We start from the raw sequence: 6,910 nt of genomic DNA, 5'->3' as shown, positions 1-6,910 counted from the left end.
ATGTTTTTGGACTGTGGGAGGAAACCCGGAGAAAACCCAGTCATGCACAGGGAGAATATGCAAACTCCATGCAGAAAGACCGGGCCCAGGTATCGAACCCAAAACCTTCTTGCTGCAAGGCAACAGCTCTACCAACTGTCCCTCCATGAACAACATATGAACGTCATTTCTCAATAACGTATAAAAAATAAATACAGGATTATTTTTTTCTTGTCTTGAAATGTTAAATGTACGTTAAATTATGGAATTATGTAAATATATTCTTTGATAAAACACTGTAAAGGTGTATATTCATCATTTTTAATATAAAAATTATCAGAATCATTTTTATCAAATAAAACATTGTGCTCTTTATTCAGAAATGCCCCCCAAAAATGAAATAATCACATCAAAAGTTAGAAACTTTGTCTAGTCATTTCTTTGATTGCCAAATATATTAATGTGTGTGAGAAAAATGTGTCAATAACAGGTATTAATTTAAAATACTTTGTAGAACAGCACTTTATAAAGTTCGGTCCATTCACTTGCATACCTTAGTGGCACATATTCCACATTCAATATGGCGGACGCTGCTTCGTATCGCAACAACGGGCCGGCCCGCGCCATGAGGCGTCTACGTATTAATGTCTATGGTGGCAACCATAGACATAAGAATAGACCCTCATGGACCGCTCTCACCTATTGTCGCTGACGAGATTTAGGGTGCCCATCTTGGAGCGGTCCACCACTCCACTCAGCGTTATGTGTTTAGCAGGCACAATGACGTATGAGCGCATTTAATCGATGAGCTTCAAGAGGTAGTCTTGAAGAATGGCTATGAGAATTCTAAGAATTGCTGAATGACTGCTGCCGAAATGCAAGAAAATGTAGAAAGACTCGTAGGATGATTGCCGCTTCGAGTCATACATTAACAATAATTATGTTGTTTCATTCTTATATCTGCTCTGATGCATCTCTTCTCCACAGCAACATCCAGAAATGTTAATGGTTTTGTCATTTTCAATATGAACCTCTCGCTTGTTTGGGTTGTGATTATCCATTTGAGCAATATTCAGAGGTTTGGATTTCTCTTGCCTTTTTGTCTCTTATGTTATTTATCTACAATCAGGTTTGTAAGTTTACATGTTGTCTTCTGAAAATGACAAAAAGAAAAGCAAAATCAAGAGAACAAATATGAATTAAAATAACAACATGCCTCAGCTTTATCACTAAAGTTTATTTAAAACCTCTTAAGCCCGACTTCGGCTATCTCCGTAAACAACCGCTACACGTGACTTTTTTTTTACTGATTATTTATTTGTATTGTCCGCTATAGAAGGCTTTCATCATTCGAAAACTATCCCGCATACAAGTTTTGCCCAAAATGTTATGGTTTTACGGCTAATTAAAATCAGCTGACGGATTTAAAGGGGCGTGTCCATTTAAATGCCCTGTCGTCAAATACGCGTGTAAAAAGCGAATTTTCTGTCGGCTGACTGACAATGTTCGGTATGACTTGACACAGAGAAGACTCTTAACTTTGGATACTTGAAAATATTGGCTTTGTAAGCTCACTTCAGGGTCGAAATTCACCTGAAACCCCCTCCCATGCTTTCTGAATGAGTTTTTAGCAGCTCTGAATGAGGTGCTAACGACGGCGCTTTCCTGCTTCAAAGATCACTCGAGCCAAGCTGATTACCCTCCCCGCTATCTTCCAGCTTCGTGTGTGGAAGCTAAAATAAAATTGGTGCGGAGGGGAATTTCTCCAACGTGGCTTTGTGCACAAAACCCAGGCTTTGGGAACTGATAAAAGTGGCATTTTTTCACTTTATAGTAGAATTTATATCATTTTATTGCTTTGAGCGAGGAATATTCAGTTTTCAGAGCGCAGGGAAACATCTTGCTGCAATTTAGTCTCTGATTTGTGCGTGATTTCGTCACAATGTGACGAGTCATAGAAAGAGCTGTCAGTTCATTATTATGTATATTACACAGTGCACAATGGTACATTTTGCATAAATGTCATGACCAAGGTTTATGTTGCATGAAGAAAGTGTCATTCAATAGTAATCACCAATTTAATTTGAACAGATTCCCAGTTATGATGTGAAAATACATGTGTTACAGATATTAAGAATTGTGCCAAAATTACCCCTCCGCCTGGGAAATTTCTCACTAACACCTTGTACCACCTCTAGCGCCGTAGGAGTTAAGGATATTTAAAACAGGCAGATAGCGCTGTGAATCAATGAATGGAAAAGTGATATGATTGTATAAGTTAAATTTCATCATACTCCTTTTCAGACTCACAATCACTGAATAAGTGGAGGATTTCCACTTGCATATATATGGTGTAAATGTCATGAACAAAGTTTATGTTATATGAAGAAAGTGTCATTCAGTAGTAATCAACAATTTAATTTGAACAGATTAACAGATTATTTGATGAGCTATAACAAAGCAAGCAACAAAAAATTGTAAAAGGCCTGAAATTGGTAAATTAAAAGGCCTGAAAGTTCAAGAGTGAAATACAGCAAATATCATTAAAAAAGCATAACCAGAGATTAGTCAAAAAATTTAAATTGTTTAAAAAAGTTGAACAATGAAACTGAAAATATTTTTTGTGTCATTCAACAGTAATCACCAATTTAATTTGAACAGATTAACAGATTATTTGATGAGCTATAACAAAGCAAGCAACAAAAAATTTGTAAAAGGCCTGAAATTGGTAAATTAAAAGGCCTGAAAGTTCAAGAGTGAAATACAGCAAATATCATTAAAAAGCATAACCAGAGATTAGTCAAAAAATTTAAATTGTTTAAAAAAGTTGAACAATGAAACTGAAAATATTTTTTGGATTTAAATTGAAATTATTTTTTGATTATTTTCTTGATTTCATTTCCATGTACTTCTATGTCCACCACAATGTTCCCTTCTTCCAGCAATACGTCAAAAGGGCTCCACATATCCGTAGAAATCCTGTAGATCTCATCGTTCTCAAGGAGGACCTGTTTGACGTTTGTGTCTTCTGTGTCCATTACACCAATGACTACAGCTGCTTTCTTTTCTTCCTTCTTTTCCTGTTAATACAGTACAAAAATATAGCATTTTATATTAGAAATATAATAAGGTTTGTGAGTTTTCATGTTGTCATCTAAAACGAGAACAAAAAAAACAAACCAACACCAAGGCTAAATGTCAAATAACAGTAGCAAATTGCTTCATCTTTTGTTATGTATGCTATTTACTTCTGGTTTACGTTTTTTAAGTCCAAGATAATTTGCTTTGTGCATTTCAGCAATCAGGAAGTTCAAAGTGCTTTATATAGTAAAATATCATACAGTCAGCAACTGTAAATCAAGCAACAACAACAAACATGACATTTTGTCACACACCACCATCAAAAACATTAACATTGTGGACGTTGGTTCCAGATCTGTGGTACATTTATTGTTGTTTCTCCTTTATTTAAGTCTTCTTTTGACAATGCATAATAGACTTGAGTCAGAAAATATTGAATGGTTAACAGAATATTAAAATATATAATAAGCCATTCCATAATTTTGAAGTTGACAAAAAATTGCAAGGCTAGCTCTGAGCAGTGGCACTTTTCACACTTTTTGTATATCTCCAAAGTTTTGCAAATAATTTAAATTAGAATGCCTCAATTTTAAAAGATATGCACATTTCAGTTTAAATGTCTAAATCAACTTAAAATTAGATTAATTTACTTCTTCAGGAATTGACAACATACCTGTATTCTTGTAAAAGACGTGCTCTGCAGCTGTAGCCCATACGCTGACTCATGGCACCGAACATGTGTTAACGTCACTTTTTGGCCAATGGCCAGTTCGTTCAACGTTGCCTCCCTCCAAAGGGAGACAGGCATTGTGCAGCTGCCCTGTAATTAAAAGAATTATTGCCAAATTAGAGATTTATCCAAGAGTTCTCAAAAAGTCAACAAACAAACAAAACCCATCAATCTATCTTTTCTGACCAGACGCTGCAAAATTAACATGCAAGCTGGTTCATGACACAAAAGCTGATTTTGTGTCATAAACTTGACACACACACACACACGGAGATATATATATATATATATATATATATCCTAAGGAAATGGCAAATGGGTTTAGGTACTTACCTTTCTTTATCCAAATATTATTATTTGTTTTAAAAAGAAATGACTACTGCAGCTTTGAACAAGTCTTAAAACAAGCTATTATACCTCTTTCAGCCGCACTGTCCGGATTGGCACACTCATTTTGCCAGATGTCACGAGCCTGACTGCAGCAAACTGAGAAGTACAAAGAAAAGTACTTTTAGAGTAACCCTAATCCTGTTCTGTAATGGGGCCTTTCATGTTATCTTGTACCCAGTTGAGATTTACAGTTAGCAAATGAAGTCCTCTCTTATGGAAAAAATTATAAAAAATGTAAGAAAAATCATACCTCCACAATTTCTCCTTGCACTGTCATGAGCCCTTTCAACTCCAGTGCTTTCTCCAGATGTGTGAGCGGCGCTGGTGGGTTCATGATGTCTTCTGCTTTTTGTAGAATCTCTTCTGTGCAACGCACCTTCGGCCCTTTGTAGAATTGTGTTGTTGGCGTTACATTCAGCATAAGGGGGGGCTCTGAGCCCCGGAGGTTGTAACCCCTCACCACATAAGATTGCCCTTCACATAAAGTTTTAGAATATTTTTCAAAAATCACAAATTTGGCAACTGTTGTGCCATCTGTAATAGTCAAAATTTGATTTGTCTTTTGTTGCAGGGCCTTCGCTTTCCCTTCTGCTATAGTCCAGCTAACTACTCTCTCTTCTTCTGTTATTTTTATTATATAAATATTTAACGGTGGTGGTCTGTAGAATGGTGATGATTTGTGACCGTTTATTATGCTAGTTAAAGCCATCCTAGGGAAATAAAGGACAGAAACAAAATGTGAATATTACAAACTCCATCAACAGTCAACAGTGTCACCTCCTCAGCCCCACACTTTAATGGGGCAAAGGACACACATTAAAGCGAAGAAGCTCTTTACCACCCAATAAACAGCAGGTTCAACTGAACAGGCAAATGGTTGAAGAGGTGTTCAACAGTTTATAGCAGGTAAATACCTGATAAACGGTTTAGCCGTTGAACCAAAATCTTAACAGGCTGTTTTCCTGCAAACAGCTATTCAACGGCTGGTAAACTTTCCCGAAGAAGTCACAGTTAGGCTTTGCCCAACGGCTGTTAATAAACAGGCATTGTGTTTAACTGATGGATAGTTCAACCTCCGCCCAACGGCAAGTTAAAACCGGTGGTGCCGCCATTGAAACTTAAGTACCATTAAAATGTTCAAGTTATACATTTCCACAAATATAGAAGTTAGTTATTGGATTTATTATTATCATTATTAATTATTATTATTATTATAAAATGCTTTTATCTGGGACCACCGACTTAAAAGCGCCTGTTAAATCTCACCTGGGGGGACCGATAGACCTAAACATTAAAGGCTGATGGCTACAACTCAACGGGCGGGCCCGCTAAACTACCCTCCCGTTGGACCCAGGTGGGCGGCTCCCGATTCCACAAGTAGAAAAATATATATACTGAAATCTCCAAAACTTTAAACAGATTTTTTTTTTAATTTATAAGAGAAAAAAGTACAAATTCCTCAGCCAAAACATATCCAATAACTGACTTTTTACACTTTACGCATCATGAAACAATAATCAATCAATAAATAAAATTGTAACATTTTACTTCCGATTCGATGTTATTAATTTGTTATTGAATTTACCTACAGCTTGAAACATATAAGCATAGAAATTAACCTAGACATTAAGAATTTTGACAAAACTTACTTCTCTCCTCTTCACGCTGAAAATGACCAACGGCGATTTGGATGGAATGTATTTATACATGCAGTGCTCACGAGCGTCTTCACAGCCAGCCAAATAAGGAATACAACATTTACAGCCAGTAGCCAGATTCGATTCCCAGTAGTGATTAATTAATTTTTTACTTTCACAAGGAGAAAGTATTAATCGCTCCTTTGTAAATATTTTTGGAACACATAGATCAAGGGAATTTTTCAAATTGAAGGCACAATATATATTTTAAACATTCTTTTATTGTCATCATTTATTCACGTTGTTTCCACATATCAACTGCAGTCCTCCCTCTCCAATGTCCACCGGACTCTCGGTTGCTGTCAGCTGTTCTTTGTTTGGGATTCCCTTCAGCGCTTTGACTCCGTTATTTCTGATTGGCTGCCTGCAACAGACAGGAGAACACCCCGCACATCGAACCGGGCCCGTCAGCAATTGCGGGCGTTTTGTTAGAAATTCTGCGCCCACAGAGTCATTGCCACATCTCTCCTGAAAAGTCCTTTTTTTCGTCGTCTTTTTCCCGCACTTCCCATATCTATGCCTTAGGTACACCACAATTATTTTCAGTCATCACAACTGTTTAATCAATTGTTAGAATGTCATAAGCACTTCTTTTTTTTTGCGCCACCTTTAAACACAACACGAGGGCTAAGACGGTCCTGTAGTTTCATTCAGGAATCTAATTACAAAGTGGGAAGTATTAAGCGATGAATGCACTTTAAATGGCGTTTTAGAAAATAGTTTTATACTAATTAGCAGTATCCGAAATTAGTACAAAACCTGAAATCTTTAAAAATGTTGACGTAACAAAAGCATAAATTAGCAGGACCTGAAATTATTACACCATAATTTTTTTGGTAAATAAAAAATTACCAAGTTGCTCCGATAGTATTTTTCCACCATTTTTTATTATTATTATTATTTTTTGCAAATAATGACCTATCAAATATTTAAAGTGCTTGTACTGGTACCATTGTAAACTCAATACAGTAACCACAGCTGGTCCAAAAGTAAAACGTGACGTTACTACAGTAGTTTTTAATGTTTATATATA

At 36.2% G+C, this 6,910-nt stretch overlaps 1 long non-coding RNA gene across 1 annotated transcript; it reads right to left on the bottom strand.

The window, feature by feature from the left end:
• Nucleotides 1-688: 688 nt before the first annotated feature.
• LOC107835247 (uncharacterized) lies at nt 689-1,289 on the bottom strand. The gene is made up of 3 exons (XR_001661067.1): nt 1,276-1,289; nt 1,189-1,195; nt 689-788 (listed from the first exon to the last, which is right to left on the bottom strand). It is a non-coding gene; the product is annotated as an uncharacterized LOC107835247 (long non-coding RNA).
• Between the last annotated feature and the right edge of the window lie 5,621 nt (nt 1,290-6,910).

Source organism: Poecilia formosa, unplaced genomic scaffold (assembly GCF_000485575.1).
Source record: "Poecilia formosa unplaced genomic scaffold, Poecilia_formosa-5.1.2 Scaffold1320, whole genome shotgun sequence".
Classification (NCBI taxonomy): Eukaryota; Metazoa; Chordata; class Actinopteri; order Cyprinodontiformes; family Poeciliidae; genus Poecilia; species Poecilia formosa.
Note: the sequence above shows the minus strand (reverse complement) of the source record. Positions and strands in the feature narration are given on the sequence as shown.